The sequence below is a fragment of the Leptinotarsa decemlineata genome, unplaced genomic scaffold, assembly GCF_025532065.1.
Source record: "Leptinotarsa decemlineata unplaced genomic scaffold, Ldec_3_MD MMD2_P_RNA_scaffold_6, whole genome shotgun sequence".
In the NCBI taxonomy this organism is placed as follows: Eukaryota; Metazoa; Arthropoda; class Insecta; order Coleoptera; family Chrysomelidae; genus Leptinotarsa; species Leptinotarsa decemlineata.
This window is the reverse complement of record NW_027412533.1, coordinates 9,921,313-9,932,232: the sequence shown is the minus strand read 5'-3', so window position 1 is coordinate 9,932,232 and position 10,920 is coordinate 9,921,313. Positions and strand designations below refer to the sequence as shown.

Sequence of the window (10,920 nt, the reverse complement as noted above, 5' to 3'; positions counted from 1 at the left end):
GTCTGATGGGATATATATTGTGTTCTCAGGAGGACATCTGCTCAGTTTGTAATTATTTTCCTTCCAAACTTGACGAAAAAGTGTTCAGCCTCCTCGTTGGTCTTCGTCGAATGGTATTTATTAGTGGCCTCTGGAATATTCAGTATTATCAAATGCATTATGCACAAAAAACAATGTTTATTCATAATATAGATATTGTTGAAGTCACTAATACCAATGAAAACTAATAAACACGTCCTATTTTCAAATATTACTGTATATATTATATTGCACAAAAGTACCTACTCATGATGTAAATGTCGTCAGTTCTTTGATGAAAGATGTTTTGTGGTACCGATATACTTTACAAACCGTCATCAAAATTCATCCCCTCTGTGTATTTTCATAATATGTCTGGTAATTGTAATTAATTGATTTTTTTTATTTTGGGTAAATTCATTCTTAAACTTTATTTTTCATCCGTATTATTTTTTACTTGCTAAAAAATATGTAATGTAGTAAAATAAACATTTATCTATCACATATTTAATCGAAATGTGTCTATTGAAATCGATTTTATGTTGTTATTGATGATTAAGTATCTATGTTTTGTTTTTTGAATTAATTGAATGTAATGAATAAACAAGTCGGATTGTTTCATTTCTCAAATAAGTCTTTATATAACAAGTATATGGTTTATGAAGAATAGATAATGATAATTCAGGTAAACCTAAGTTTTTGTTTACCAGTTATTGGGTACTTAGGTATGATGCACTGTTTGGAACCTTTGGTGTAGTAATGAATTTTACTGGAGTTTTTTCCCAACACCAAATCGTTATTTTTAACACCTCGACACGTGTTTCGATCACCAAGTGATCATCTTCAAAGAGGAAGATTAAAACTGATTTTAAAATTTCATCGCCGCAAGGAGATCGATAACAATTTAAAATGATATTTTGCAAGTTATCCACTTTGAATGATACAGCACAAAATTCAGAGTGTTGCTTTATGAAATATCGTGATACATCAATGTTTTTTGATTGAGAATCACATTTCACCCAAATACCTTCCACGTTGTTTGTCTATTCGACAGAATGAACTAATCAAATGATATCCTCAATAAGAGAAAAATCAAGAGATCTTGCACTGTAAAAATATATTTCACACCATCTAACACCAGCTGACACCGACTGGTGTCCATATAGGTCCTCATTTTTTCAGTGACAAATAACACCGACATATTTTACACTACTAAAAGGATCATGGGAAACACCAAATATGGTGTTATTCACAACACAAATTTTATTTTAAATTAATATTCCTTTTATTGATTTTTAAGTTCACTCAGTGTGTTTTCAAATTTTCATGGTGAATATTATTAAAAATTTCGGTGTAAAATTCAATAATTTTTGGTGTGTATAAACTACAAAAGGTTTTCTTCAACATTTTTGTAGTGCAATAAAACACAATTTTGGTGAAATGTTACAAAATAATAGTGTGAATCTACCCTACATCTGGTGTGAATTTACATCAACTGGTGATGTTTTTTTCATTTTATGGTAATATTTTTAATATTCAAGTGTTTTTCTTTAATTCAGCTTCAAGAATGTTATTCCTGACAGTGGTTTATAGCACTTTTTCGGTGTAAAAAAGCACTATTTTGGAGTGAATCAGGTCTCTCTCTTCAAATATTTTGGGTGTAAATTTACACTAGATGGTATTATATCATATTCTCCTGGTGCAAAATTTATTTTTTTTATTTTGAATGTATACTAGCACCAGTGTTTCTGTAAAAACATTTCGTGTAATTCTCAACTTAATTTAATGTATTTGTAAAATACATTAAAATGATAAATATTAAAAAACACCGGTTGTTGGTATGAATTCGAAAGAGTTACTCAAAAAATTAAATTCGCCTGAAAAAAAGAAAGAAAAACAAACATAAATCATGTATAAATAACGTGTATTAGAAATAATAGAAAACCTAACTGACATGATTTTTGTTGACAATTGGTCTGATACCAAAATATCAATAATTCAAACTTAAGAATATTATTAAATAAAAACAGATTTTGGAGTTCTTCAGTAAGATTAATTTCTCTGATGTTATCGAAACATTCTGGTCATGAAGGTGGTTGGCAGGAGGATTGTTTCTCTCTATCTTACTTATTCTATTTAAAGTTGTCAGTTGATTTTCAGGATACCTGAAAAGTTACCTAGGGTTGAAATAAAATTCCTAAGATATTACATTTTCATTTCACATCTAAACACAAAAGTCATCAATTATGAACTCACGTAATCCCCTGTAGAACTTTCCGAATTTGTGTACAGTGGGAAAATATCAATTAATTTTTTTGCGCACTCCATTTTTGCGCTCGTGGGTACTGCACTCCCATATTTTTCATAAAGCACATTTGCAGCTATGTTTCTGCTCCTGTCAGTCAACAGTTTATTCTTCTGGTACTCGTCTATTATGTACTGCCCGCCACGAATAATTTATGTTTGTAGATCCTACAAAATAATTATTATAACAATGATGTGAACACTGAGTTATGGCAAGGAAAGCCTAATTCTACATAGTAAGTACTTACATCTACATCTGAAATATTTTCCATTCTTTAGCTAATTGATAACATAGATGTAGAGCTATTAGTTCTATCAAATATATCAGTATCACATATTGCCTTAAAAGTGGAATCTACAAAACCAAATCCGTATTTGTAATTGATTTTTTGATTTGAAAGGTCACAGTAAATTTTTGAAAACCTCGAATTTAAACGAAATAAATTATATTTTGTGAGAAAATATATTGGAAAAGAATGTATTATTCACCTGACAATATGTCCAAAGGAGCTAAGGTCTCGGAAATCGGATCAGAATTTGAAAGTATCCTCAAATAAGGTTCTTTTTTAGATTTGCAGAAAAATTACAAAAAATCGTCTTCAATTTCAGTGAAGTCTTTATCTTTTAAAAAAAAAATTATTTCACTTCGAATACCCATCTTTTTTTTACTGAAACAAAGACAAAAACTGTCATAATATAAGAAACAGATAGTTGGTGTACTCTAGTAAGCGGTGTATTTTCTGAATCGGAATTTTGCTGTCCTACACCAGAGGGTGTAAATCACGCCTAGGAGTGTTGGTTGACACTGAATCGGATTCTATGCAGGTACAAACTGGTGGTTAATCATCAATTCCAAACTTTCATTTCAGGTAAAATATTAACGAAAAAACGTGAAATTAGACACATGTTCTTTGAAATCACCTATAAAATCTAGAAGTTAAATCAATATGATACTTATGGAAGTTTAACCAACCATAATTCGCTGAGAGAGTAGACTTAGGCATGTGAAATAAAATTTAAGAAACACTTACTTTCAGCCTTGATTACTTCCGGAGCCAAATCGATAGCTTATCCACTTTTCAATGCACTTCATTGTTCAAATATCCACCAGAGGAACAATTGCCACAGAAACTGAATAATGCACCAGTGCGATGTATAACAGGACTACTGAATGTGATGTAGGATACCTTTTATAGAAATTGCTAGCGTTTTCTATATAGATACACCAGTAAAATTCCTTCCAGAAGTTTTAAGTTTCAAGATGTCTGATATCCAACTACACTATACACAATAACGCCAACCAAGCACAGACAATAATTGGTTCCCAATATCAAATTTTTTACAAACAGACGTCCTACTGAGTGTAGAATTTGGAGTAACTCTTTCAAATCCACGGCTGTCTGACTGATTTGATACAATACTAACAGTGGCGCTATTACAGCGTTGCCAGTAAAATAGTAAAATAATAAGACCTCAGTCAAATAAAAGTTCAAATACATTTTTTTGTATATAAAGTAAGTGTTTATTTTGTATTCCAGCCTCAGAAAAACTAATTGAATGATTATTTCTTCCGTCAAATAGTAATTCCACAGAAATCCAGGTTTCAAATCTAGGAAACATTTTTGTCTCAAAGGAAACATGTGAACTGTTCAATAGATACCACTTTGTAATTTTATTACCTGAGCCAAATCTTTTTCCTAGTGTCCATGATGATGATGATGTCCATGATGAAACCTGTGATGGATCGAAACAGCTCTGTCTGATATTGGATCATGGATGGAATGCTTCGTTGCTTATTACTTTCATAACTCTATGGTTGGCTGGAAGAGCAAAATGTTGTTCTATGAACAAGATTTTTGAACTATACCATTGTATTGATTGGTGGAATCGGTGGGATCCTTTCCACCAAGCTTCGACCCATTCGGAGGGCGCGCTGGCTATGGCTAATGACCATTCCCCACAGCTTGGGGTAGGTGATCACTGAGTCCGAAAATCATGTACCCTGAGTAGATTTAATAAACCAAAAATCACAGCCTTCTGCATTTGATCAGCCAAGATTTCTGCCGTATTGCGACAAGCCGGTATGATCTTAAAATTTTAGAGTAGGGAGGGCATCATTCCACCAAGGACTCCAATAATCAGAACAACAATTTCAACAGAGTGGTTTGAGTAGCGTCTGTGAAGTTTAAAGAATAAATCTCGATATTCCATCCGTTTTTCCTTCTCTGTGTGGCTCTGTGGCCTCAACTCCATAGAGCTATTTGAAAAATATTGGCCAAATGAAGTATGGCAGCACTGTCAGTCAATGAATAATATACCAAATGAGTGAATTGAAGTACTACTCTGTGCCACTAGTAGGTACCTAATGGATAAAATGTTTCAACCATAAAAGGATTTTAACATTATAAATAATAATGTGCAGAAAAATAAGGGCAATTATGGCATACAAAGAGTATGTAAGATAGAGGTTATAATTTTTTAAATCTTTGCACCATATTTCAAAATATATCAATTACTTCTCAAGCATGAACTATCTTGTTAACTGTCCACTAATTATTTTTATCAATTTTTTTTCAAATTTAATGTAACAAATATATAACTTCATTATAAAAATAACACCTAGAAATGTTTAGTTCTGCAGAAATATGGTGCTTCTTACAAATTAACATTTTAGTGATCAAGAATATGTCATATTTGCGTACGATATTTACTCCTAATTGTCATAATGTAATAAAATTGGTGTAACTTATTAACTTTGGTGTACTTTTTGATACCAGGTTTGAGGTAACACTAAGATATGTGAAAGTTTGTGAATGTTTCTTTCACAAACTGTACAAAACACCGCTATAGGATTGATCACTACATAATGGAACACAAGTTACACCATAGTATTATCATCTTGATGAATATGGCAGATCTATAATATTTTGGTGTTATATTCAATCGGAGTGAATTGTGAAAACTCGTTTATTAAAATTGCATTCAAATATTTTTTACTGTGTGCCTTCAAGCCTGTTTCTACTAGACAAATCAATTGTAAGTTCTCAGCATAATGTATTTCACTAGTAACCTAATTAATTTTTTGAGTGCTTAATGAGTTCACATTCAGGAAAAACAAGCTTGGATCAAAAATTATCCTTCTTTGTTGCTCATCCTGCGCTTCATAAAAAAAATTCCCACACAAGCGCCTTGAGGCCAAATTTCGGGATTCATAGCGGATTAAAAATGATTATAATGTATCGTGACCTCAAACGATGAATAAGATATCAGGGCATCTGGAATTGAGAGCTTCACATTCAACTTCCAGAAAATGTTGTTTGAGTAGCTTCACCATAGCCTCATAAGTATTTTCAACGTCCACTCGATACACCTGTAGTAGAACTTTTTTGGAACACCCTTCACTGATCCCTTGTTACTCCCTACTACAAGATTCTTCCCTGGTTTTCTAGCGGGTTTTCTTCCTACAATTTCCCGCCATTCGCTTTGAGTCTAACATCCTTTCCCTTTTTCAGAAGTGAGATGAATATAATCATTAAGTTTCATAATATGCTCATTTTCCATAATAGCAGCCGAGACTGCAGATTTTGAAACAAATTTTTCTGTGCTATTTGAAAAATTATCGTTGACGTTATTTGGAATGGTCCCTGATTCATTTCGTTTTTTTATCTTTCAATTTCTTATCAATGGAAAGTTTTTCTGGTCTGCGCTTATAATTTCGACATTTGTATTATGATTTAGGACTGACTTTAAATTATTCCCTGATTATTGAGGATCCTTATTTTATCGTGGAGCTCTTTGATGATCGCATCCTTCTGTTTTATGATGTATTTGAGAATACTAATAATCAATTTTCTTACTCTCTCCTGCTAGTTGTTCAATATCATCGAAGAATTGGGCATTATCTCCATTGAACAGATTCATTTCATCTTTCTCACAACAAACTAATGAATTATCATCAATACTTTTGACGTCAGCACCCTATTTCGCACAGTTCAAATGGAATGTACTATCACAATATATTATGCATTTTCCTTACTTTTACACTTTTTGCACACAGCATTCGCTGACGAACCGTTCCTCGAGACGGACATTCTCGTTCCATCGTCTCAACCGTTCATAATTTTTCCAATTTTTGCAAGCGACACTTGATTTTTTTCGAAAATCATCTACAGGCTATTCCAAATCAAATGACACTTCTTTCACATGTATTGGTCAGATGCAATGGTCTTACTTTATAATTCAATTTTTCCACTTTACGTATAGTGATTAGTAATTAGATATCTTTCATTTCAGTTATCTTGTATATAACCATAAACTTTAAATATACTACAAAGTAGAACTATCGTAGAAGTAGATGGCTAGTAGGAGATTAGATGGATTCGATTGGTTCAAGAAATTGTGTTCAGAACATGGCTAAATGTAGCTTTTCGCGGTGAACTTTTCAGTTTACCTATGATACTCTTCAGCAGATTTTCTATCGATCCACCTTTGTCAATTCTTCTGATTGGAAACATTTCAACTACTAAAAAAGAGTAAAAAACATTGGTTCCATCACAAGAAATATTTGCTTTCAAAATATTTCTCAACGAACTCTTTTATCATTTAAAAAAAGGCATCGAATGGGAGTTTGACCTTGTCAAACACAAACAGCGAATTGAAAAGAAAACATCACTTATAAGTCAGAGCCACGTATAGCGCCGTATCTCCACTAAAAAGATCAGCAATCTCGTAGAGCTAATAAGATAAGTGCCGATGAAACTCGAATACAGCTAATTCACTTCAACTGGAAATGCCCAGGGGTTGGAAAAGGCAATCACTGGAAACATCGTTCACAAAAATGGCTACTAGACCTGAAGTGATTGAAACGTCCGTTCATATTCTCGTGAGATATGACCATTGGAAAAAAATTTCATTATATTTTGACTTTCAAAATTGATTTTGTCATATGTAACTATTCTTTCCGTATTTCGAATGTTAGGATATTTGATATATGAGAACATCAATTTTCACATATTCACCGCTGCGGCGTTGTGTATATAATAATGTATATGAATAGATTGAACCAGAAAATATAAAATACAACAAAACATGTAAATAATCCAGATAAGAACAACTGTGAATTCTGGAAAAAATACTAATCCAGGGAAGAAAAAATATTTTTGATTTTTATCACAATTTCCTCATATTTCAAAAACGATCACGTTTACGAATATATGTCAGAAGGATTTAAAGCTTTATAACTTCTATATATTATATGCGAGCGCTTTCGACAGCTGGTCGTGCTATCATCTTCAAGGCTCTACTCAAACTGAGTTCAGTTAGGGTTTGAAATTGAAATACTGAAAATAAAGGAAAATTAGTTGTATCATTCAATATATATATATATATATATATATATATATATATATATATATATATATATATATATATATATATATATATATATATATACAGGGTCCTGCAACAGTGGCGCGGTGTTCCATATCTCTAAATAGGAAGCAGATAGGAATCTAATTTTCTATAATATTACCTTATTGCTCGAGCTCGACAAAATAAAAATATTGGCGATCACACAGGGTTTCGATTTTTTCTGGGCGGATCCCAACTGTGTCTTTTTAAATGGCAACCTATATTTTTTATCGCTTTTTCGGTTTCTTCATAGAAAATAAAATAAACTTTATGTATATCTGCACTTCGAAAATATTGACGGTTTTCGAGATATCTAGCATGACAGGTTTTTTTTCCAATATTCGTCACTCAGAATATTTGAAATTATAAAGTGGTGCCAAGTCCAGTTGAAATTTTTTTTTGGTCGAATATTCTACATTGGTAACTCTCTCAAACGATATATCTGAAATCGACCTGTGATATACAGGGTATGAAAAACCGCTTGCCAAATATTGTAAATGAAAATTTGCAAAATCTTCCTTAGATTAAATGGAACACCCTGTATATTATTGATCCATAAGAAGCGCCAACGGAACCTCTACAAATTTCATTGAGTATTCCCTATGGCTAAGTTCAATAGTTTTTCTTAAATGAGCATTTCTTTCGAAAAATGGTCATTTTTTCAAAGCGAAATCCATTTGACGACTGATAAAAATATACGAAAGATATCTTGTTTCAATTTTGTACATTAGAAGGTGTCCAAACAAATATTTTTTAACGAAATAAATGTATGTACCTATCACTTTTTGCTAAATGGAAAATTATTTTTTAATTGGATGCAGAATTTCACTCATAAATCGTGCAATATCAAACCAAACAAGTTAAAAGAAAGAAACATTATGAATAACTATTTTTTTCATGTTATTATATTCATTCAGAGCTTGAGTTCTAGATATTCAAATTTGTCAACTGGCAAATTACAAAACTACAAAAGGGAGAGTTTAATTAGGGTTGATAACGAAACTTTTATGAAATATGTTCAACATGTCTTCCATTTTCTTGAATGCAGAGCTGAAGTCTATGTTTGAAAGACTGTTCTACCCTGCGCAAGACAGCTGGTGTAATGCTGCGAAAAGCATTCGTTATTCTAAGTCGCATATTTTCGGGAGAAGTTGGTGGCTCAACGTAAACCATATTTTTTATGTATCCCCATAAGAAAAAATCTAGTTTCGTCAAATCTGGTGATCTAGCGGGCCACAGTACAAGCCCATTCCGTCCTATCCATTTATTGGGAAATACTTCATTTAGATGATCTCTCACTTCTGCCGAATAGTGAGCAGGTGCACCATCATGTTGTAACCACATTCTATTGCGGAGGTCAAGAGGAATATCATCTAACAAACCTGGTAAATCATTTCGCTTTGAAAAAATGACCATTTTTCGAAAGAAATGCTCATTTAAGAAAAACTATTGAACTTAGCCATAGGGAATACTTAATGAAATTTGTAGAGGTTTCGTTGGCACTTCTTATGGATCAATAATATATAGGGTGTTCCATTTAATATAAGGAAGATTTTGCAAATTTTCATTTACAATATTTGGCAAGCGGTTTTTCATACCCTGTATATCACAGGTCGATTTCAGATATATCGTTTGAGAGAGTTACCAATGTAGAATATTCGACCAAAAAAAAATTTCAACTGGACTTGGCACCACTTTATAATTTCAAATATTCTAAGTGACGAATATTGGAAAAAAAACCTGTCATGCTAGATATCTCGAAAACCGTCAATATTTTCGAAGTGCAGATATACAAAAAGTTTATTTTATTTTCTATGAAGAAACCGAAAAAGCGATAAAAAATATAGGTTGCCATTTAAAAAGACACAGTTGGGATCCGCCCAGAAAAAATCGAACACCCTGTGTGACCGCCAATATTTTTATTTTGTCGAGCTCGAGCAATAAGGTAATATTATAGTAAATTAGATTCCTATCTGCTTCCTATATAGAGATATGGAACACCGCGCCACTGTTGCAGGACCCTGTATATATATATATATATATATATATATATATATATATATATATATATATATATATATATACAGGGTGTGCCTGGACTTCCTCTTTTCCTCTCGGGAATGTATAGATGGGGTCAAAATATCACCAGTACTTCATATAACTTTTTTCCTAAAATCCTTCGTTACCAAGTAACGGGCCCTCGAAGTTACAAAATGAAAAATGTTTTTCTTTGATAACTTTTCAAGTGAATATTCAAAATCATCCAAATTTTGGTAATTGACTAAACAAATGAATTCCTTCGATGAGCTTTCATGCAGGAGTCAGTTGTTTTGCTACAAAGTCAGGAACGGACTACCCCCGATGGTCCACACCCCAAAACTTTGAAATGACAGATATTTTTCAATATTTTTCAACAAATTAAGGTTACTTGGACAATTTTATGAATAAAAGTACTCGTGTGGAAAGTCGATCGGAGCAACGAGTCTTGATAAAAATGTAGTTTCACTCGACGACATCAAACCGCTCGTCCACCATTATTTGAAATGAATAATTATCAAAGCAGAAATAATAATGATAACGTTAATTCAACAACATTTATCCTGAGATGTCTACCATTATTCGAAAATATTAGTTTTTAAGGAAAATAGAAATGATAGGTAAAATGTTCATAACGAATTTTTATAATGCAAACACGTTTAACTAACGAAACTCAAGAGCCTCAAGAGCAAACAGAAATGAAAAATCCGCTACAGAAACTGCTCGATATGACCACCTTCTCTCTCTATACATTTTCTTAGTCTGCGAAGACACCCTCTCTGTACTTGAAATAGCATTCCAGGGTCGTTTCGTATGGCTTCACAATGTAATGCTATTCTATTCAACAATGCATCTCTTGTGTGAATACGTGTAGCGTAAACAAGGCTTTTTAGATGCCCCCACAGAAAGAAATCCAATGGATTTGAATCCGGAGACCGCGATTGCCATGAATATGGCCCACCTCTACCAATTCATCTATTGTGGAAAATATGGTTCAAATGGTCACGCACAATCAAAGTAAAATGAGGAGGAGCGCCATCATGCATAAACCACAAATCTCTTCGGGTTTGCAATGGAACATGTTCCAAAAGTCCATTCAAATCGTTCTGAAAGAACTCCAAATAACGTTCTCCATTCAATCGGTCCTGTAGA

At 32.7% G+C, this 10,920-nt stretch overlaps 1 long non-coding RNA gene across 1 annotated transcript; it reads right to left on the bottom strand.

Moving 5' to 3' along the window:
- Window positions 1–1,939: 1,939 nt before the first annotated feature.
- On the bottom strand, window positions 1,940–4,714 carry LOC141480122 (uncharacterized). Its single transcript, XR_012464176.1, has 5 exons — window positions 3,354–4,714; window positions 2,812–2,990; window positions 2,571–2,677; window positions 2,275–2,490; window positions 1,940–2,183 (listed from the first exon to the last, which is right to left on the bottom strand). It is a non-coding gene; the product is annotated as an uncharacterized lncRNA (long non-coding RNA).
- Window positions 4,715–10,920: the final 6,206 nt, after the last annotated feature.